Genomic DNA, 24,629 nt, shown 5'->3' with positions numbered 1-24,629 from the left:
ACATTTCAACTTAGAGTATATTTTAACTTGGAGTTCCTATTGTTTGGCATCTCTCTTAGATTATGTAGTTGCATCATTCATAGGCACTCTGCAAATTTGTACATGAAAATTGAGTTTATTAGATTATATATATATGCTAAACTGTACTAACTACTGATTAGGGTTATAGTTTAGTAAGTAACCTAGTTGGAAACTTGGACTAGCAAGTTTGTGGTTAGGGGTTAAACAACATAATCTGGTGCCATCGTTTCCAGTTCCTCCTCCTTGAGATCTGGGGATGCATCCATCCCAAGGTGATCTTGGACAAACTGCATAGATCAGCAGGCCTTGCCACTCACACCCTAGGAGGCAGGACAGGGGCCGCTACCATGGATGGGTCTAGGTCATCATCATGCACTTCCAAGGATGCCCTACTAGTGACATCAATGAAGAGGACATATTTGCCATGCTTTAGCAATCCATGGGGAACATCCCCAGATGACATACAACTCCCTTCTTGAGTTAGTTCCGTTCCATGAGTCTTGTTTTTTCCTAGCATTATTGTATTTTCTCATGAGATATGTACATGTACTTCATTATTGGCTATCATGATTATAAGCCAAGAATACTTTATCATGGTTTTAATCAATTTCGCCCTTTCACTTTTTCCCTTGGGTACTTTTCCTTTCTTTTGTATAAGTGATGCTATATAGGCCACTCTAGCCTCTTTAGAGATATAATCTAACCTCTCTCCCCCCGTTGCTTTTCTTTTTCAATATGACCTTGATTCCCCCTTCATACACCTCTCCTACATCGAGAGGAATTTGCTCATGCTATAGGACCTTTACCAATTGCACATACAATATACATGGATTTTACCTTAGTAGCTATACATTTCCTTTGCTACTTTCTGCCACCAAAAAGAATAAAGATGGGGCTGTCTAGGAATGATACCATCATGGATTGTCTGCAACCCTGTCTTCTACCACCAGTTTGTAGTCCTTGACCAATAGTGACCTACTTGCACAATTGCTTGACTACTAGCACTTTTGCCCTCAAACAATCACTACTAAAGAAGAAGAGCAGCAAACTTTTGCCCTCAAACAATCACTACTAAAGAAGAAGAGCAGCAACAAAAGAAGAAAAAGAAGTGTTGTCCTTCCTGTCTACCCGTGTGCCCTGCACCCTGGTACTTGTGTGCCAATCTACCCTGACCTTCTTGTTTGCCCACGTAACCCATGACTTGGTCCCTATATGCTAGTCTATCCCAACTGACATTTACATTGACGATGTCCCTCTCAATCGCCCTAATGATGCATCTGCAATAAACGTACTACTGCCATGTTGACCTGGGTCATCAGTTGTGCATCTCCCGTCCAACGCCACAATCACCAAAAACATTTCGTCATGTTTTGTGTTTCGAGGTTTCGTTTCGTATTTCATTTCATTGGCTACCTTGAGGATTCAAGGTTTCGAAAAATATTATTTATAATAATTAAATTTATTTTACATTAGGAATACTATAATAAGAAAAATAGATCCATATATAGTCGTATTAGTGGAATAAAGCATATACATAAAGTAAAAATGTTAATTCCACCTAGATTCTAGAATCAAAAGTCAAAAGCATAAAACCAAAACATCAATTTCACCTACTCGTTTAGAAATTTGTATTCATGGATCACAAATCAAAATGTATAGGCTATAATATACATATAATACATAATGTAAAGTGAGAATAGAAATTGATGTTATGAGTGAAAACCTTGTGAGGAAGAATTTTCGCTTAAGGTGAGAGGTCCGAGCTAGAGGGGAAGGTGGAGGAGTGTGTGGAAGAGGTGCAAGATGAAGAGGAGAAAGAGATGAGGTGAAGATGGAGGACAATGAGGTGGAGTAGGAAGAAATAAAGGAGGAAGAGACACACAAAGATGAAGAGGACATGACAGCATGTGTAAGGAGGGGGACAGAGAAAAAAAGTGTGTTGAAATAGAAAAACAGCCCGCATGTTCTTTTAATAAAAGCAACTCTTTCAAAAACTTTTTAGTTTCGCAATCTTGTTTCACGAAATGAAGCAACATGTGAAAAGATGGAGGAGGTGATTGGGCATGCAAGGAGGGTGGAAAAAATGCAATTGTGAAAGAAAAACAACCCCCATGTTCTTTTTAAAAAAGGAAAACCTCTTTTTTAAAATTTCATTTTGCAAAAGTTCTTTCGTTTCACGACCTTGTTTCGCGAAATAAAACGAAACGTTTTGCATATTTCGAAGTTTCATCTTTCACCAAGATGGAACACATTTTTTTATTACTATGGCACCATATCACATCAACCTACCCATGTCAATCTACAGCCAGCAGTCAAATTTGTCATTGTCACAAGCACAACCCATCATCAACCAGATAAGCCCAAAATTAAAGTTTAACTAATTAAAGTTCAAAACATTTGATTCTTGGGAGACATTCGCATGTAGATTGGGACTTTTCTAACTCTTCACTGAAACCCAAAAGATCACTCGTGGCTATCGCCTTCAACATCAAGCGTAAAATGACTCGCGAAGCATCCAATACTTGGCAACACCATCGCAAGCAATTGACATTGGACGCAATGCCCTTGACATCAACATCAAGGGTGGATTTTTATCCCCATTAAATTATTTAAAAAAATATTAAATTTTATATATATATACACACACATGTGTATGTGTGTGGGCGTCTGTGCGATTGGAAATAGACACTAGCTATGCTCACGCATATGCTAAAACCTTTCTATCACTTATTAAATAAGTGTGTGGGGTCCTCTACCTAGATTTTAATCCAAAATGAGTTGTATTTATTTTAATTTTATTTCCTTCCGATTCACAAAGGAGATATACTTCAAGCGGGATTGTAACCACTTCCCACATGACCTCTCAATTGAGTCCAAAAGCTATACCCACGTATTTGACCATTGGTCATGTACCCAATGTCTTTAAGCCATGTTGGCTTTTGATAAGCCTCTAAGCCATGAACGCGCACGTGTGAGCCATGTCTTACTTCAGGTCCCCAAGCTTCTCAATAGACCATGTTATCTTTATATTGCACCTCTCTCACATATGTATCTCCTTTTCTAGAATTGTTGTACGGATTAGACAATGCCTCTTCGAGGTAAGACCTTCCCTTTTCCTTTCTCATATGGTTCATGTCACAAGTAGGGGGGTTTGTTAGATTTATTTATTCTCATGTGTGAACATTAGCTACCAAACTTAGCCTTATATATTTAAGCCCTATCACTTGTACTGTAACTTCACTATCAATCTATCTTTCAATTTGTGTGTACTCGCAAGAGCTCTCTCTCTCTCTCTCTCTCTCTGTCTTTCATGAAGATAATTGAATTACGTAGTAATATTTACATCAGACCATCATGCCAGCTAAAAGCAGACACAAATCAAGGCGAAAGGCTACCAAGACCCTAACACACAAATATCACACAGAAAGGGCAGCTAGAGAGGAGCGAACAATATCCAGTCAGGGAGCAGCAATGTCAGGAAGAACCAAATTAGCTGAAACCATAGAGATCTGCCATAACACTAAACCACGAACACGGGCCACATGACCTTGGATGCCTGAGGCAAAATAAAAAATAAAGGCATTCCAAGTACGCCAAATATTTACAACAAACCATTAGTACCACATGAGATCATTAGAGCCGAGTTTGTTGCACCTCCCATGATGATGGAGGCCCTTTTTCAGACCATCAGCTTCATAGACAAAGTACTTGACATGCTTCTAGATAGAGTACCCAATAGAGCCTTTGAGGTCTCTCGATAGCTAGCTCACACAGGGCGTGAGACTTCATGGTAGGCATAGGTTGCGAGGAGTGGCTCATAGGGTATAGGGACCACTTTATGAGGACTACAATGGATGCTTTCATTGTGAGACTTGGATACTTGGATGTCTACATGCCACATGAGATGCAAGTAGCTATCAGCCAGCTGTTGATATCCTCTCATCAACTAGAGATTGAGAATGGGAGAGCAACCCACATCCCCAAAGCTGAGCGGACTTGCAGACTAGCTAAGAGGAGGTGGAGAGTGAGGCACACTATATTTGTGGATGCAGAGCCTACGGCACAGTTTGAGCTAGATACCCCACGCTATTTGGAGGAGACACCTCCTTTAGACTAATCATGGAGTCCCCAAACCAGTGCCATTTGGGCTTGTTCTTAGTCAAGATTTAGAGGTTCCGCACATCACTATTACAGGCAGGCATCATACAGAGACAGGGACGTCAGTCACAACTTATTGACTTTTTCTAGACACAGACTCCACACGCAGCAGCCACATAGAGAGGGGTGATAGTACAAAGAGCTGAAGAAATCAGAGTAGCACACTGACCATGGATACGAGGGTACCAGACACCAATTCTACACCCGAGAGAGATGAGGGAGATCCACGTGCGACATGAGCAACACATGATAGAGATGAGGGATCAATCCAGTTTTTACCCTTGTACTATGTCCTCAGGGTTGTATGATGTTACCCACCGATCCTAACTGGGTGGAAGTAGATATTTGTATCTCATTCAGCCATGCAGCTAGACATGTATTGCTTGATCCTCCTATTGTATCCCTACATGGGCACTTTTTTGTCTTGTACATCACCTTAGCTTCTTTTCATAGTGTCACAGTATATCACTTTAGCACTGACTGTCTTTTAGTATATCAGCATTGGACATGGTTTTGTCTCATAGGCTGATTTTGGCCTTAGAAGAGGTTAACATATGTTTCTCTCTTTCTTTCTCTCTCTCACACATTGGGGCAAGTTAACACACTGTGTTTGGTGGCACAAAGGCTTTGTTTTGCGAAAGAAAGTAGCATGGATAATCAAGAGCAAGTTGCAAGCAGCAACATTAACCGATCTCAGTAACTGCCAGAATAGAGTTGCTAAATATAGTAATTGCCAAAAACATCAGCTGCAGAAAACAGTATCTGCCAAAAATAGCAACTGAAGCTTGGAATGCTAGAAATAGTAGAATAAATTTCAAGATGTTTAAGGCCCTCTCATCTCTTTGAATCATATTTTAATTCAAATCTTAATTTCGAAAACTGTGCCACCGCACTTTATATTTACTTTTGTAAAACCTGCATCACATGGAGATTATTATTGAAAAAGTGGAGCATCAGGCTCAACCTTGTGCAAAGCGTAAAATCTTGAGGCGTGGAAATTGATGTCCCACAACTTTGTGTGGACTAAAAAATATACTGTAGACCGGATAGGAAAGTCTTATGCATGTAATTCCAAAAACCATGGGGAAGCTGTGAAAGCCTTGTCATTGGAAGTAGACAAGAGGATAAAAGGCGTCCACTCAAAATACAACCCTATATGTGTGAAAATGAAAAGAGAGGGTAGTCTCATTTTTGCAGACTTGCAACCTCTTGCATCTATGTTCTCCTCCTTCCAGCTCCATAGCTTGTGTGAGAGAGGTTTGAGAGAGTGTGTCTGTGTACACAAAGAGAGGCTTCCCTTATATTTTCCTCTATTCCCTTCCACCTCTTCTCCCTTTCATTGGTGGTGGTGGCAAGGAGAGCAAGAGGAGTGCATGGAGAATCGAGGAGCCATTGAGGAGCTTCATCTAGACTACAATGAAGGAAGGTAAGACTTGACGTGCTCACTTGAAAGAAGCATTTTGAGCTTGCTTTCTATTCTTTGCATGTGGATAAGAGAGAGCAGAAGAGATGGGTGAGGGTAGCTTGTAGCTTTGGAAGGCAAGCCATCTAGGTGAGACATTTCACCATGATCTTGGGATTTAGGAGTAAACATGCTGTTTAGGGGCTTTCTGATCAGGTCACCTGCTGTTTGCAGTCACGAGCTGCCTTGGCTCCTCTTGGTGCTGTTGCTACATGCTGGAGCCTCATGTGCTAGCTAGAATTGACCAAAGTCTGCTGGCAATGGCTTTAGCAGCACTCTCTCCTCCTCCATAGTTCATAGAATGGCTGGAATGGCCCTCAGCCAGCTCCAACAATGTTTCTACCAGCTTGTGTGGGAAAGTTTGCCACTTGGTAGTCTTCTAATTGTAATTTTCAGTATTAATTAATTAATTTTCAGAACTTAATTACTGAAAAATAATTAATCATTCCTTTATCCCTGCCCAAGAACTTGCTCTTGGCAATTCACATTTAATGTCCTAACCTTGTGCTAACCCCCATTTAGCATTTAGTTGTTCCAATATTAATTGGCTCAGGACCAACATTAATCAACTTATTAATGCCTAGTCCCAATGTCACCACTTGACATTTTAATGACCTAATTAGTGGCCTAGATCTAAACTGGCACCAGACACCCATAAGTACTTGTCCAACATGTCTTTACACAACTTTTGCCAATGTCACCCACTACCTTGGGCATTTAGGCGATCACCATGAGGATTAAATTGACTTGCACTTCACTTGTGCACCTCCCATATGCACAACTTCATAATGCCAAAGCTAAGCATTACAAATAGTCCTTGTAACAATATTGTGTTGCATTGTGGTTCATCTTCTTGCATTCAAAAGCATTCCCTCGCACTATTTGCTGTTCTTGAATGATTATTGACATGTTTTTCACTTGCATTTGAGCACTCAAATCACTCTCAATCAATCTTCTATTGCTTGGCTAGTTTCTATGGCACATAACTTTCATACCCGAAGCATTGTCCAGAGGTCGCAATGTGAAGATACACTAGGATTCGTAGAGAAAGGCATTGAGAGTTTACGAACACAACTAAAACACATTGAACTCAGACAAGAGTGCAAAAGAAAGAGAAGAAGAAACTAATGAACATAGTCATCTCCATATATCGTACGGTACCGATTGTACCGTACCATACCGTACGGATTCGTACGATCAAACAAGGCCACTTTTGCCACCGCGTCTATACATTTTGCTGTGGTTTAATCTAGCGTGTTCTGCTTGCATGGGACTTTTTGGGGTGGTGGGAAGCCTTGGATACCTCATCTCACCCTCTTTTGCAGCTATGCACCCCCTCGAGCCTCCTTGGATTCCATCCAGCTGGCAGCTCTCTTTGACTATTGACCCCTCTTTGACTATTTGACCCTTCTCTCATCTAAAAAAGGTGCTCCTCTCCTCCATGCTTTTACACCAATTCAGCAAGCATTTACCAGTCTCTCTTGGATCTTGAATTGACTTGTGATTTGTCATTCTCATCTCCCATCCCCTTTTTTAGCACTGTATCAAAGCATTTGCCATTCTCAAATCTCATCTCCCATCCCCTCTATCCCGCAACCTATCAAAGCATTCGCCATTTTCATCTCCTATTCCCTCTCTCTTACTCTTGCTCTTTGAACTTTACCTGAACCCTTGGGCATCTCCCTCTCTTTCAACATTCAAGTTTCAAGAGTCAAGACTAGCATCTCACACACACACACACACACACACACACACACTCTCTCTCTCTCTCTCTCTCTCTCTCTCTCTCTCTCTCTCTCTCTCTCTCTCACTTTTCCCCGGGCCTCTTCATCCGTCATTGGCACTATGACTCGTGAGAAGCATAAGGCCTTCAATTTGCACGTGATGCATGTGGAGAGCGATACAAAGAAGTCCAACTCCCACCATTGGACATGCAAGTATTGCAAGAAGCGCTATACAGGTGGTGCAACTTGGCTTCTCCAACATCTTTCCAATGTAGTGGGGCAAGTTGCTCCATGCAATGAGATCCGTCAAAACATCACGGAGGAGATTATCTCCAAGATGAGAGGGGGATCCACAAGAGGAGGAAGTGGCTTATAAGCACTAACTTCTATGCCTACTAACGAGGAAGCATTGAATGTGGACGTATCTTCAATACCGATGTGGGAGAGGTCTCTACCATTGGTGGTGGGGGATCCATATTCGCATTTGTCTTCAGTAAAAGACAAAGAGCGGAGGCTTATGCACTGCCGGAGAGACAATCCTCTCTCTCTAAAGCTCGCGGTCATATGCGTGGATCAATTGCCTTTCTTAGAACACCTTGCAGACATTGAAATTGCATGCACGGTGTTTGAGTGCAATCTTACATTCAATGTCCTAAAGCAAGAGTAATGGAAGAAAATGGTAAAAGCCATTGCCAATGTGGGTCCATGTGAGGGATGGATTGGTGTCATATACTTCACATACAACGACATGAAGACGAAAAAGATTGACGAAGAGAAAGAGAGGATTGATCGAGCCCTTGATCCTATTCGGGCCGCATGCTCCATTCTCACCGATAGATAGAGTGATCGTAAGAAGCGCGGCATCATCAACATACTGATCTCGTGTCCATTAGGCACTCACTTTTTGCAGGTTGTAGATATTGGCAAGAGGGGGAGGAAGACGATGGGCGCATTCATCTACCATCACATTCGGCAAACTGTCATTGAGGTATATATTTGTCATTGCCTTTTAAAAATGTTTCAATTTTTTTCATTATTATAATTTATTTATGTATAACTATCTATCTTCCTATTCTAATTTCTTTGTACTATCTATCTCGATTCTCTCTTTTCCCTGGAGCCCTAACCCCATCTCTTTTTATTCTTGAATCTTGAAAGTTGAAACTTGAAAGGCTCAACTCTCTCTAATCTCCAAGTATTGTTAGTATACTTGTAATTTGTAAATTGTGGTTGTAGGTGGGCCCCTTGAGTGTGGTGCAAGTTGTTATCGATAATGCATCGAATTGTCCGCGCATGGGCTGTTTACTTGAGGCTGAGTTTCCCACGATTGTGTGGATTCCATGTGCAAGTCATTGTTTTGACTTGATCGTGGAGGACATTGGGAAGCTCAAGTGGGTGAAGAGGGTGGTTTACAAAGCTACATTAGTTGTCATATTTTTCACGGTAAAGGTAAGGGTGCTTGCGATGTATCGTGAGCATAGCACAACGGAGTTGAAAAAGCCTTCATCAACTCGCTTTGCTTATATGTGGTTATTGCTGGAGTGCCTTTATGAGGTGCGGTTTGCCTTGCACTAAACAGTGGTATCCACTCTATGGAATGAGTGGAATAAGCATGAGACAGAGGAGGCCAAAGCCATGCAATGCTTATGCCTTAATGAGTAGTTTTTGCAAAAAGTGTGTGCCATTGTCATTGTCGTGACTTCCTTTTATAGAGTGTTATGTATGAGTGATTGCGAGGGGTCCACTATGGATCTTCTTGTTCACTTCTTTGGAGCGGCATTGGTGGAGGCACGTGCTTGTACAGTGATCACAGAGACCTTGCGTCAGATGTTTTAGAGATGGAAGAGAGGAGATGGGCATGGATGCATAAACCCATCCATGGTTTTGTTGCATTGGTACACCAGACCTACAAGCGCCCATGGTGGTCATGGATATTATTTGACTCCGGTGGTGCCTATGGAAGATTGCAATGCAGTGTTGGAGGAGCTAGGATGTTATGCAGATCAGAGAGGATATGTGGCTTTTTCTTCTTCCACTTGTTGTAGGAGAGAGTCACTTGTGAAGCCTTTATTTTGGTGGCAAAACTTTGGATATGCACTAGAGACCCTTCAACCCTTAGCCATGAGGGTCCTTGCCCAGGATTGCTCTTCGGGTGTATGTGAGAGAAACTGGATTGTCTATTCTCTCATTTACACAAAGATTCGCAATCGGCTTAGCACACGATAGTTAGAGCGGCTAGTCTATTGCCGCACCAACTTACGTATGATGAGGGCTATGATGAGCATGGGTAGTCCGAATTAGGTAAAGTTTAAACACTTGATCATAAAATTTAAAATGTGTTGTTTTAAACTTTGAACTTTGAAGTTTATACTTTACAATTTAGACTTTATGTGCATTGTGTAGGTGAATGTTTGTATATTAGGAGGTGGACGAGGAGGAGGAGATGATTTTTGTAGAGCTTTATAGAGAGCTTATAGCAGCAGATACTCGTGACACTTGCAATCAGTGTGCTCATGGGCGAGGAGTTCGAGTAGGTGGTAGCAGGGGCATGGTCATTCGATGTCCTCCAACATCAAGGAGGGGTGGTTCGAGTGGCTTGCAGACATATGTAAGGCGGGGCTTTAGTAGCTCACATCTTGTGCCTCATGATGACATCTCCCCCTTGCCTACACAGTTGCCACCTAGGGAGCCATCATTTAATGATGATGGTGACCTCATCAGTGAGGATGAGTATGAGTGTGTCTTATCATCCGATGTCGAGGAGTCATCTTCAGACTCTCTTGATGAGTACTCAGATGGTTCTGATGATGATGATGATGATAAAGATAGTGACGCCTCATCATAGATTCATAGGTCTCTCTCTTTTTTGTGTCTGCTATCATTGTATCCACATGCATGATGCCACTATAACACACTAGAGTCTAGGCTGTAGTTGTATCGCATGTCTTGTGCAGCCCATGCAATCGTGATGGTCACCCTCATGTATTCATCTTATTTTGTAATGAAATGGCTATTTTCACTTTAAACATGTATTCTATCATTTAATGATTTATGGTTTTTTAAAAAATATTAAACATTTTTTCGTACTAATATCGTACCGTACCTTATAAAATCATAAGGTACTATTTAGTACCGTATTTTATCGTATCATACCTTTTGTACTTGACAACTATGCTAATGAATGAATGAATACTAATGAATGATTAATGAAAGCAAAGAATGCTCAAGGAGTGGAGACTGTTGAACAATCATTATCTCATGTGAGAGAGTACTAAGGGATATTGTCAGATAGTGTCTCTGTCTGAGAATGGATCACGAGTGCCACTGATGTTGGAGTGGAAACCTGATGTAGAAGCTGAAGACAATAGGGTGTCAGACTGGATGTTGGAACACACAATAGTCTTTGGGGTTTGAATGTCCAAGCATAACAATATACAGCTTGGAGACAGTATTTGATGGAGTGTGCAGCTGTTGGCATCCAATCTTCAGCCACTTGGAGAGGCTTTGAGTGTAGGCGACTGCTGCAAATGTTGAGGAAGATGCTGGGCAGTAGCTTGGAATTGAAGACACAACCACCAAAGACGGTGACAATAGCAACACGTGGTGAAGTAGACTGAGAATTTAGATGATCCTCTAGGAAGAAGTTAACATCAGGGGACAGCTGGCAGCAAGGGTGTCAGTCTTAGAAGCTAGATGGAGCTATCTATAGGTTCGTGGCAACAATGATAATAGGTGGCAACAATGGAAATAAGGGCTGAACCTTTAGATGGTGTGGCAAGAGCTCCAAGGACATGGCGGCAAACTAGAGAGGTGTAAACAGCTTGAACTTAGTATAATATTTGCTTATTTTCGAGGTTGAACAATTTGAGAAAGTGGAAAGTTTGAATACTTCAGGTTGAACATGACAATTATTTAGAAAATTGCAGCTGTGAGCTCTCAAAAAAAATGGAGACGAATCGAGGGTTGAAGATAGGCAACTCTCTCTAAAGGACTATATTTTTATTCAACCCAAGTCCCTTAGGGAAGAGTCCAGTTGCAATCAACTTGAGAGTGAGGAGAGGTGAAATGATGATGGCATTGTGTGGATATAGGATGATTTGGAATGAGGATGGATGACTACAACATGTTCTTATATGAGGGATTTTTGGGCATTTGTTCTATGGTCTACCATTAAAATAACATTTCTTTTAATGAATACCCCTTCTTGGTGATGTTCTTGTGGAGCTAATTAGGACTAAATGCACAATAATTTTGTGTTAATATTGTCCTTTAATTAATTGGCGTAACACCCCCTCTTAGGCTCAAAAAGATGCCCGAGTGGAGAGATGGTCTAGTTCAGCCCCTTTTACCCAAAACCTTCCATCTCAAAGAGGCCAAGGTATTGGACCAAGGCTTTCAGGAGATTGCCCAAGGGTTTATTAAGATAGCATGCAATAGATAGCTTCCTTTTAGTGTTCCAAGAGCGAGTCTTATGAACCAACTTTGATATTAGAAAATCATGGGTAAAAGAAATCGAAGAGGTAAAGGGGTGGATGAGAATACTTGTCTCATGTAGTAGTTGCTTGGGATCTTGGGTAAGTAAGGAGTGCTCTTGAATCATAGTTGCCCAAAATGCCGTTTTGGGCTGCACAATACATAAATATTTCGGTCCCAAAATGTGTTTCAGGACGTGTGTTTCCAGTAGGTAGGATTTTATCTTGGTTTATTGACAAATTGGCTCATTCCGCGGCCTGCCTCATTGCATGCTGATTTTGCATGTTTTCCTCTGCTCTCCATCCTCCTCCTTAGCTAATCACTCTCCTTACTTGTTGTTTGCTTTCCCCCCTTTCACATCTATTGCTATCTATAAGCATGAAACCCCACATTTCTCAACCTTCAGCTGCCCAATCCTTTTCCTTTCTTGTCAATGCTATTTGCAGCTGTTTTTCACTATTTCCAACAAGCAATCCCTTTCTTATCTTTGTCCTTTGTTGTCCACACTAGTTTGAGTTGGTTTTCCCTACTTTTTTCGCTGGTTTCCTCTATTTCCAGCAAGGTACAACCATGGTGAAGGACACATTTTGGAGCCACATATGCAACTACTGCCATGTCATATGCATGGGGAGTGTTACACAAGTGAAGGATCATCTTGCTCGTATTAGTGATAAGGATATTGATAATTGCCCTAATGTGTCTAATGATGTGTTTGCTAGTTTAGAGCATTGGAGGCCACAATGCCTTGTGGTCAATGTGGCAAATGAGGATGATACTCCACGACAAAGTGCACGACCTATGGTTCCATATCCTACCACAGGTTGTAGTGTCCCAAGGAGGGGTAGAGTGTGCATAGATGTTGGTTCTTCTACTAGTACCAACATTTCTATCGATGTAGATGTAGAGGCAACTCAAGCAAGTGGAAGTGCATGTGTTGAGGTCCAATTGCTTCACGAACACCTCTGCCACATCCTAGGGGTGTGCAAGGTGGCAACAACTCATTAGGAGGTGCACATACTACTAGGGCAAAATATTACAATAGCCCTTCTAAAGCAAACAAAGGCAGAGCCTACTCATGAGAACATGAGAATGTTCATACAGTCCCGTATCCCTTTACATGTTGCACCCACAAAGAGGTGGAAAGGAACAATTAGGCCCATCATTGGATTGGATGTGAGTGGAAGGGCCTCACATATGAGACTTTGCGTACACATGAGCTTGTTAGAGAGAAACAAGTTGTAGAGTTGGAGATGTAGCATTTGAAGACTACTTGGCAAAATAGTGGTTGCACTATCTTTATGTGATTGACAGACAAATGTGAGGAGCAATGTATATAACATCTTGGTGTCCTCCCACAAAGGCACTATCTTGCATGCCATAGATGCATCGGTAGCAGTAGCAAGGACAATAATCACAAACGATTCCATTTATAGGCAGCATAGGGATGCCATTTTGGAGAGTGGTGCAGAAAATGTAGCGTAGGTTATCATTGACAATGGCAATAGCTATGTGGTTATGGGTGCTTTCTTGGAGAGAGAGTTCTCTAAGATCATATTGTCAGAGTGCAATGAATGTGGAAACGTATGGACAAGACTAAAAGACCATGAACACGAGAGAAAGGGAGAGAGAAAAGAGATAGAAAACACAAAAATTTGCAATCAATGAATGTTGAAATAAAGAGAGTAGATGCACAAGGGTCATTGATGTATCTTCTTGAGTCGGATCTCTCCCACCAACCTGTAATCATGAACTGAAGAGGGGTAGGATGAAATGGGCTATAGATAGCCATCAAAATAGGGGAGAAATATGGTAGGTTGGCCAACCAAATTTGACCGATTGTTGTTAGATTTGGTTGACTTGCCAAATTTGGCCAAAGGCCACTAAAAATGGCCGATGGAGCAATTGCAATAAATGCTAGAAATATAACCTACTTGTATGGCATTGTGCTGCCTACGAAATCTGCCCACATATTGGATTGTTGGAAATAATACGCAAACTAGCAGGAAAAATGCCTAATGCCCGTCGAGAGTACCTCGGAGAGAACCGATTTCATCAATAGTAGCCTAACAAATGCTAGTCCAAGGATGACTAATCTCTAACATCCCCTCTTAGATCCTGGATGTGACATAAGGCCCATGAATCTGGAGCGCTGTTGGAGAATCTTGAGGAAATACCTTCCTAAACAAATTTGCAAGATTATCCCGTGTCTTGCAATTAACCACATCAATAGTCTCATCCAAGATCTTCTCTAGAATGAAATTGTATTCAATCTCAATGTGCTTAGGTTTCGTGCTGAAGCAGTGCAACTCTCATTGTCGCAATAAAGTGTCGTAGGATCTGTCGGAGGATAGCCAAGTTCTCCTCACAACCTTCGAAGCCACATTGACTTACAGGTGGCAGAAGATGCCGCTCTATACTCCATCTATGTGGAAGATAGGGCAACAATGGGTTGCTTCTTGCTACTACACGAGATAACACATGTATCCAAAGTAAAGTAATATTCTATCATTGTCCTGCATTGGTCAACATCTCTGGTCCAATCTGAATTTGTCTAGTCTGTAAGAACCAAAGGTGAATTTGTAGTATCTACTGGATAATGAATAGCAAGATTGGGGGTCCCCCTCAAGAACTGCAAAATCTTCACAACATCCTTCCAATGTACCAACTTGAATTAACTCATAAACCTGATCAACAAACCTACAAAAAAGCACAAGTCAACCCGAGTATTAAGAAGCCAAATCAATGACCCTATCAATTGCCTGTAGCAGGTAGCATGCACCGACGGAGAATCTACATGGGTCATAGCCTTCCAGTTCAAATCCATAGGAGTAGAAATGGCCTTACATCCGTCCATCTCAAACGTAGCTAAAAGCTCTTGGACATATTGTTTTTGGGAGATAAAAATCCCCCTTGCACTCTAATTAATCTTATGGCCTAAAAAGAAATGGAGAAGGCCTATATCTATCATCTCGAACAACTTGTGTAGTGTTGCCTTAGTCTTCTTGACCTTTGGGGCACGGTCACTTGCCAAAATAAGATCATTCACATAAAACACAAACAACGCATTTGCCCCTCCAGCTAAGGTGTGGACATACAACTGGGGATCGAAAGAGGAACGTTGATACCCTAACTTCCCTTGCATGTGGAGCGTGTTTGAGGCTGTAAAGGGCCTTCTTTAACCTGTGCACTTGTCCATCAGATATCATGGAAATCCACCCCTAGCCATTGTGCGAGCTTTTTGCAATGAGCCACACTTTGTGCTTATCTAGAGTGTTGTCACTATGATATTTGGTCGTGAAGACCCATTTCACACCAATTACCTTCCTGTGAACTAACAGAGGCACAAGATCTCAAGCGCCATTCCACTCAATAGCATCCAACTCCTGCTCCATAGTTTTCTTTCAATGAATAGTTAGTATAAACAAGCTTGGTACTATCTGCTTGGTTCCTTTGAGATTGCCTTGGATCACATCCTATGGTTGCCGCTCCTTAGGGACTCCCTCAATCCTTGAATCACGGATTGTGACTCAAGCCCAATGAGGAGGAGGTCGGATATCTCCTTGTCGTGCTTGATCTATTGAAGTTTTCAGAACATCCACTAGCGGTGGCTCAATCGGGAAGCCAGTGGAGGAGTATCCTCATTTGAAGATGAAGTATCTCGACAAGGTGCAAGCTCCAAAGGTATAGGCACGAGGGACCTTCAAGCACAAGGTGTTGCTTACCCCTTTTGAGGCTAGGATCTCCATGAACCGAACATCTCCACTCATATAGACATCCTGCTTAACGAGATCATACAATCCGTAACCTTAGGACTGTGAGGTATAGTCCGCAAACACTTGTCTTCGGGAAGCCACTTCTAATTTATCACGTTGTGTCTTAGGGATGTGACCATAGGCAACATACCCAAAAACCTTGAAATAAGAAACATTAGTCTTAGACCTAAAATACGTCTCATAAGGTGTCATACCAACGACGACCGAAGTGGGGGATCGATTGAGGATGTGGATTGTAGTAGCCATAGCTTCGGCCTAGAGACACTGAGGTGTTTGTCTATGCTCTATCATGGTACGAGCCATCTCAATCACACTTCAGTTCTTCTGCTCTAATATGCCATTTTCTTGAGGTGTATTTGTGTTTGCAAACTCTCAGTGGATGACACGATCTGCATAAAACCTAGCAAGCTCATTAGAAACAAATGCTCCTCCCTTATCCGATTATAATGTCTTCAATTTCCAGCTAGATCGGTTCTCCACAAAGAGTAACTAATCCTCGAAGTGGGATAAAGCCTCTAACTTTAGCTGCAAAAAATGAGCCCATGTCATCTTGCTAAAATTGTCCACAATCATCATGAAGTAGAAGCTTCCCTAAGGGAATTTGTCCTCATAAGTCCACAATGATCTGTAGAAACAAGCTCCATGGGTGTTGAAGACCGCCTTGAAGCCTTGTTGGGAATGGGATCATGATGTTGTTTTCCACGAATGCAAGAAACATATGGCTGTTGGTTCACTACAATGTACGGCATACCTCGAACAAGCTGTCCCCTAGGTGCCTTCCAAAGGTAATCATAATTTAGGTGGCCAAACTGAGCATGCCAAGGCTTAGATTGTGTTTGAGAGGTAAAAAGAAGAGAAGTCGAGGTAGAAGCAGACCTTAGCTTGTAGACTCCATTCTCCTTGTAATCGGAAGTAAGCACTTGTCTCAATCCATGATCAAGAACTCAAAAGGAATGCTCCTCAAACTCAACCAAAAGGCTGAGGGCACAAATTATGTGTATCAAAAGTAGATGGTAACCCAAGCTTGGCACATAGAGCACCATGGATTATAGGCACCACCCTACCCATTTGGAATATGCTGCGTGTTATCCCTCCCTTGAATAGGAACAAAAGAGCTATTGCCAATGAGAATTTTCCCATGTGAAGGCCACAAATGGCAACACCTATTGTTGCAGAAGGAGCCGTGTGTTGAGAGGCACCACTGTCAACAATCCACTCACGAGGGGATGGGGCCAACGTGCAACATTAGAAGCCCTAGGGGTTGATGTCTTAGTCACCTCCAAGTGGAGGAAGGTAGTTGATGAGGGAGCATAGTAACCAAAAAACACATTTCATGTTGGCGAAACGCGAAACCTTAAAATACACAAAACGTTTCATTTCGTTCTGTTTTGTGAAATAGGGTCGTGAGACTAAAAAAAATTTGCAAAAAGAAAAAATTTAAAAAAGGTTTTCCTTTATTTAAAAAAAACATGGGGGTTGTTTTTCTTTTACAATTAGCATTTTTTCCACCATCCTTACATGCCCAATCATCTCCTCCATCTTTTCATACTTTGTTTTGTTTCATGAAACAAGGTCACGAAGTGAAAAAGCTCTTCAAAGAGTTTCTTTTATTAAAAGAACATGTGGGCTGTTTTTCTATTACAACCCACGTTTTTTCTTTGTCCTCCTCCTTGCACACCCCATCGCCTCCTCCTCCTCCTTGTGCGTCTCCTCCTCCTCCTCCATCTCTTCCTACTTCACCTCGTCCTCCTCCATTTCCACCTCATCTCTTCTCTCACCTCAAGTGAAAATACCTCCTCATAAAGTTTCCACTCATGAACATCAGTTTCTACTTTCACTTTGCATTATGTATTATATGTATGTTGTAACCTATACATTTTGATTTGTGAGTCATAAATGCTATGAGTAATATTTTTTGAAACCTCAAAATCTCAAGGTAGCTAATGAAACGAAACACAAAATGAAACCTCCAAGCCTCAAAATGTGAAACAAGATGAAACATTTTTGGTGACTATGTGAGGAAGCAACCACTGCTCGTGAATCCTTTGAAGACTTCTTCTTCTCCTTGTTCTTTTTCTCCTTGTCAATGCAATCTTTTTCCAATGACCTAAGTTGCCACTGATGTAACAAGTGAAGTCCTTTTCTTTGTTCTTCTTGGATTGTCCTCCTTCTTTTGGTCATTTTCCTTCTTCCGAGAGGACTAACCTATCAATGTCTCCAATTTGGAAGCATTCCGCCCTTTCAATTGCTCCTCTTGGTCTAGAACCACAAGAACCAACTCTTCCCACTAAAGTGTCTCTGTTTGCCCTGAAGCAATTAAGGTGGAGTAAAATGCACTGAATCGGGGCAGTAATTGAGAAAGAAGAGTTATCACCACGTCCTTAGAAGTAATTGCCTTCCGTGTGTTCTAGACGTGTATCTGCAATTGCTGAAGCTTATTGATATGCTTCCTCATAGAAGCAGATTTGGTAGGACTCAAAGTCCTCATTTGAACCTCCAAAAACACGTGCTTTTATTATGGTCATGTGATTGTACATTTGATCAAGCTCCAACCATACTTCTCGAGCCACGGTCAAGTGCTCGATGTGAGCAATGATAGTTGGAGTGCAAGAGAGAAAGAGGAAATAAGGGATGTGTGCATTCCATTTGTCCCATTGTGCTTGTACCTTCAGCAACATGGCTTTCTTATTTGAAGAAATCTTGGAGGCATCACAAGATGTAGAATGGTCTATAGCCTTGGTTGCGAACTCCTCCAAATCATAAGAGTCCAAGGTGGCAAGCATCATTACATGCCATATGTGGTAATTCTCCCCATCAAGCTTTTGATTTGAAGGAAAAGTTGGCAACATCGGGATCTTACAGTCCATAATATTTGGAAACTTTGCATCAATTTCGATTGACATTGTAAATGGAATGACTTGCACAAAAACAAGGGCGGTCCCCTTTTGACTCTACGCACAGTGCCGGTGCCTTGTAGGGCTTCCTCTGCTCGTCCTCAAAGAGTTTCACCTGGCGGAGGTGATGAAAACTCAAAATCTGCAACAAAAGGCTGAAAATGCAGTGTTTCCTCCTTCACAAACAGCAAGAACTTGCAAAAAATAGCAACTTCTCAATAAATCCTCTTGATCAGGTCTGCCCATGATCAATCAACCCTTCTACGCTACTTTGATACCATGTTAGAGTGTAGCAAATGCGGAAGCGTATGGACAAGGCTGAAAGACAATAAACACAAGAGAAAGGGAGAAAGAAAAGAGATAGAAGAATGCAAAAATCTGCAGTCATTGAATGCTGAAATGAAGAGGGCAGATGTACAAAGGGCTGTTGGTGTGTCTCCTTGAGCCGGATCTCTCCCACCGACCTAGAATGGTGAACTGAATGGAGGCAGGCTGAAATGGGCTATAAATAGCCATCAAAATAGGGGAGAAATATTGCAGGTTGGCCAGCCAAATGGAGCCGATTGCTGCCAGATTTGGTGGACTTGCCAAATCTAGCCAAAGGCCACTAAAAATGGCTGACTGAGCAGCTGCAATAAATGTTTAAAATACAGCCTGCCTGCGTGCCACCATGCTGCCAATTAAACCTGCGTGGATACTGGCGATTGCTGAAAATAATGCCCAAATTGACAAGAAAAATGCCTAATGCCTAATGCCTAACTGCACCAATAGTAGCTTGGGAAATGCTAGTCTAGGGGATGACTAATCTCTAACACATGTGAACTCGATGTGCATGACATTGGTTGGATCTACTCATGGAGAATTTCGAAAAGATTGGATGGATAGATGACTTCTTCAAGAGAGACAAAAGCATAGTAAATTTTGTCACAAAGAGGCCTAGAGCGCACACTGTGTTTAGGGCAAACAATGATTTGGATCTTTTGAAGCTATTAACCACTCGTTTTGCTTATATGTTTGTTGTTGTGGAGAGGCTTGTTAGAGTGTGTTAGGAGGTCATGAAGACAATTGTCTCTAGGGAGTGGGCTACATGGGATTAAGAGGTATTAGCCAAAGGCTTTGACATTTGTTAAAAAATGTCATCAATGAGGCTTATTAGGATGATGCAACTGCATTGGTGAAATTTGTGACTCCCAATTACATAGTGTTGAAGATCATTGACATGGAGGGCATCACTTTAGCCCTCTTATATGAGTATATGGATAAGATTGGAGAGGTGTTGGATAGAAACATATTCTTCGCTTGAGATAAGCAAGTGTATCAATGACCATTTATTTTAAATTTTAAAAAAAATCATATCTATGATCTATCATGATTCATAATTTATATCAATATGTGGGTTACCTTTCATATATGCTATAGGGTGTAGGACATTTGTGTAGTGTGGAACAAGAGATGGGATTGGTTTCATAAACCAATCCATCTTGTTGCACGTTGATTACATTCCCTTTGGCATAGCAAAGATCAATATACAAGTGAGGAGCTTGAAAAGGGACTGCCAAATTACTTTAATAAGTGGGTTGATGGAGATGTTTCCATTTTTATGCGACTTGGGGATGTTCTCAAGTTTCCTAATCATACTCTTTCATTTGCACGCTTCATTGCAGTGTTGCGTGAGAGATATCTCTAGCCTCTAGCTTGGCGGGAGAACAGAAATTGTGCTTCGGCTTTGGTAAGTAAACAATGAACATAAATAAGTATGCTGAATTTCTTCTTATTCTTTGTTTAGGGCTTGAATTTAGGTAACACTTCTTCGATCCTATATTCTGATTCTAATTTCTAATCTTATTGGAGTTTGTAGAAGAGGATTGCTATTCGTATTCCCCCACAAGATTGTGATAGTGGTCCTATTGAGAGAAATTGGAGTACATGGGCTTTGTTTCACACCAAAAAGAGAAACAAGTTGAAGACTATCTAGCTTGAGAGATTGGTTTTTGGTCATTGTAATTTGTGCTTGATTGAGAATTCAAGTTACACACTTGAGCCAAAGCAGGCGAATGTGGACAAGATTAATAAGAGAAGGTGAATGACATTCCTACCATAGTTGTTTTCAGGCTTGTTTGAAAACAATTTTAGACATTTGTAGACGTTTCAAAAATAGACGTTTCAAAAATAGGTGTTTGAAAAACACATTTTAGACTTGACAATTTTTTTTTCCTATTTACTAGTCTTGAGTGCATACAGCCTAGAAATCACATTCTATGACTAAAAATAACTCAAAATCCCTCACAAAGTCCACAAATTGTGGGCAAGATAGCTGCTTGCCTAGAAATACTATTGTCTAAAACTTTTTGACCATTGGGAAATATCTCTCTCTCAATCTTTGAGTAGTGCAATGTATTTAGCTTGCATTGTCACTGTTCATAACCTAAAGTGTAAGTGTAAGAAAGAATGTGAGAATAATAACAGTTTGAACTTAACCAACTCGATCAGTTATCACCATGAAAATTAGAGAGAGAGAGAGAGAGAGAGAGAGAGAGAGAGAGAGAGAGAGAGAGAGAGTCGTTTACGAAAAAAAAAAAAGAGAGAGAGAGGAGTCAACGCCCAACTTACAGTCACTGTTCACAGCCTAAAGTGTAAGTGTGGGAAAGAACGTGAGAATGAGAATACTTTGAACTTAACTAACTTGATGAATTATCACCATGAAAATGAGAGAGAGAGAGAGAGAGAGAGAGAGAGAGAGAGAGAGAGAGAGAGAGTCGCCATCATGTTGAGAGGAAAACTAGTTCCTCTTCCTTTTCAAGAATTTATTGAAACAAAACCATAGGCACTGAGTGCTTGAACCATATACAAAAGAGTAATTTACTGTAATTTTGAAAATTAGGGTTTTGAAACCCTAATTTCTCCAAACTTCAAGCAGCAAGTTGATTTCCTTCTTTAGTAGTTGGATTAGATCAAGGTAAGTGAAAAGTGTTTCTTGGATGAGAGATAGATAGAAGAGTATAAAGCATGTGGTTGATATTTCAGCATGAGAGCTTGTTTCAAATGAAGAGAGAGACCTTCAATATATAGGTGTGGGGCGTGGATACTCAAAAGTGGAAAGTAGAGGCTACAAGTGATAAGTATGTGTTAAAAATGACAAGTTTAGGGGCACTTGTCTCTTTAAAATGACACATGTTCTCTTGTAGATGCCACATCACTCTTCTAGAGAAAGAAGCTTCCAAACCTTCTACTTTAAAAATCTTTGAAATGGTTAGAATTTAAGATAGTTGATGAAAATAAAATTATTCTTTGCGAAATTCCGAAGCCTTTGACGTGAACAAAATTTCCATTTGAGCAACTTCCAAAAATAGTAACCTCCTAAATTTCAGGAGTTGTCAAATTTAGCTTTTACAAAGCTTCATTATATAGGTTCATCGGTTTATGGTTTGTTTCTTCAATCATGTGCATATGGTTTTACTTTTTGAAACCACTCATTATATAGGGTTCTAGTCAATGTGACTATTTGAGTGTAAAAGTCTTAGCCAGCTGAGCTTTTTTGTCAATCTCACCGCTTGACTAAACTTTTAATTTCTCTTGGACATCTTATCAATGACGATCCAAGTATAGCTATAAGGCATTTTGGCTATTGGCCACTCTTAAATAGAAAGATGAAATAATTAATTACCTTTCAAAGTACACGAGCTTCAAATTAATTTGGAATCATTGAGCCATTATGTATTGGTAACAATTGATATACAAAAGGTTTGTTATATAAAGGTTGAAAGCTGAAGTCTAAACTTTAAAGTTTGAACATTGAAGATAACACCTTCTCTTCTCTCTCTCTCTCTCTCTCTCTCTCTCTCTCTCTCTATCTATCTACACACACACACGTGTGTGTGTAAGCTGAAGCTTAAAGGATAAAATTTCGAATTTGAAAATTGGGGCTTTGTTGTAATCAAGAGATACAAGCTTTTACAACACAATGTCTGAATACTAATGATGTTAAAATATGTTAATAAAATTAGAGTCATGTATGATTCAACTCCAAGGTCTAAATCACACTCGAATCATACTTACATATATATTTGCGTTTAAGGTTTGATTCATATATATAGTTTTCCCACCAATTCAAAGGAGGAGATAGACATCTACAACATGCTTTATGAGGAGATGTTTTCACTGTGCATTGGATGCAGTTTAGCTATGCATCATCTACAGTAAGAGAAGCTCAACGTCGAAGTGCAACTTCTTCTATCTCAACAGCTCTAGTAGTAGATGATGACAATGATGATGCCTCCTTTTTCTCTACCAGTAAGTGTTAGTGCTCTTGCTAGTAGCCATGAGAAGAATGAGATAGAGGACATGCCTTTAGATGATACCGAGTGACTCTCATTAGATGATAGATGATGATAGATAGACTTGCACTTTTTAGACTTATTGTTAGTCGATCATGTTTATGATTGAGTGGCATTTGGATGAGATATTGTAATCATTTGACACTTACACATGATACATCATAGTTTATTTTTCACGCATTATTTACGGAGTACTCTCTTTCTGGAGTTTATATGGCATATGAGTCTATGATTATTCATTGTTGAGTCTTTAATCTTGACATCTATCATTATCATTTGTGGGCCATGTCATTCTGCAGGTGTAACAAATACAATATGAGAGATAGATACAATGTGGACGGAAGTGCTCTAAGCTCTTACAAAATAATTTGTGTTATTGATATTTGTTGCGCATGGTAGGACAAATGCTACAAAATCCCTTGTAAATAGAGCATGTGTGAGCATTCTACTGTCCCGCATCCATTCTCCACATTCAATTCCTCTTGTCTTTTCTAAATGTTGTTCCCTTCCTTTCTTCTATGCATGGTGGTGGTTATGCAACAAGGGAGTTGGATTGTTGTTGAGCAACCAAAGACATTAGGTGCATTGACATTTTATTGTATTTCATAAACTTTTAATTTTGGTCTCCATTATCAGCCCCCAAAGTCACTAAGTGCATTAACTTTTAATTGTATTGCATTAATTTTTAATTTGTTGGGTTTGACTCATGCCTACAATTATAGAGTAGTATCGGCGATCTTCAATAGGATGTTGGGGCACTTTTTACTCTCCCTACGAGAGGTTTCTGTCCTAGATTTATTTCTTTCATTTTATGTACTTGTATTACACAATTTGGGCATTTATTGTGTTTTACACTCTTCAAGTGCGAGCACTCTTTTACAACCCTAAGGTTTAAGGGTTGTACTTTGTACTTGCACCTTACACTTTACATTATTGCATTGGGTGTCGTGCTCTCACACTCTACACTGTCAACTGTACTCTCAACTAAGCTTCAATTTGTTCTTCCTCTCCCATTTGGAATCAAAGTAAAGCTTCAACCAAGTTGACATTTCGACCATCATCACCAGCTCCACCGCCAATTGAGCCATCGGCTCACAACTCCAAATTCTTCTAGCTCATCCACAAGTCTCCATTGCCCTCCTGGCTAGCATTGCCAGGACTTCTCAACGCTTGCAATGCTGCCCCACAGACAACGCATTTGCTACAAGAGCGCCCAATGCACCAGGGCTGCTGCTGCTTGAGCAGGCGGTGCCTTTGCTTGCAGCGCCCCTATCTCTTTCGTCTCTGCCTCCTACATCCCAAGCGCTGCCAGTATGTTGTGAGCCGTCACCACCTGAGCCAGATGCCAATGCAGTTTGATTGTGTCCGCTCGTTACTTGCTCAACTTGCAAGACCTGTCAAGCGCCTGCCACCTTGCCTATTCCGTCACTTGTGCCTGAAACTTGCTTCAGCAGCTCTACTACCAAAGGCTAGGTTCACTCGCCACAGGTCTGCTTGCCATTGGTCCTTGGCGGGTGGCTTGCGCAACTCTTATTGTATATGCTCAATTCATATTAGAGGTAACAAAAGGTGAAATTTGTCAATTTTTATTCAAATTTATTTCCTTGGAAGGGGCTTTTGCTTAGGCAGGCAATCTCTGTTCCAGCATGTGTTTGGGACACAATTACTGCAAAGATTTTGTGAACTTGGAGTCAAACACTTGGGGCTTTTGCTATCAACTTAGAGATTGGCAAATGTACATTTGTGACAGTTTGAAATAGACCAATTTTGTGTATTTTGGGGATTTTGTA

The 24,629-nt window shown here is 40.8% G+C and overlaps 1 protein-coding gene and 1 long non-coding RNA gene across 2 annotated transcripts in view; both read left to right on the top strand.

Annotated features, from left to right (window-relative positions):
- The window catches only part of LOC148040105 (UBX domain-containing protein), a 72,702-nt gene that overhangs the window by 32,914 nt on the left and 15,159 nt on the right, over positions 1-24,629 (top strand). The gene's annotated exons all lie outside the window — the stretch shown is intronic.
- LOC148040106 (uncharacterized) lies at positions 53-20,642 on the top strand. The gene is made up of 3 exons (XR_015694308.1): positions 53-8,353; positions 20,170-20,234; positions 20,364-20,642. It is a non-coding gene; the product is annotated as an uncharacterized LOC148040106 (long non-coding RNA).

The sequence above is a fragment of the Lygodium microphyllum genome, chromosome 2, assembly GCF_053477565.2.
Source record: "Lygodium microphyllum isolate KBCC chromosome 2, Lygodium_microphyllum_v1.1.10, whole genome shotgun sequence".
Lineage (NCBI taxonomy): Eukaryota > Viridiplantae > Streptophyta > Polypodiopsida > Schizaeales > Lygodiaceae > Lygodium > Lygodium microphyllum.
This window is presented reverse-complemented; position numbering and strand designations above follow the sequence as displayed.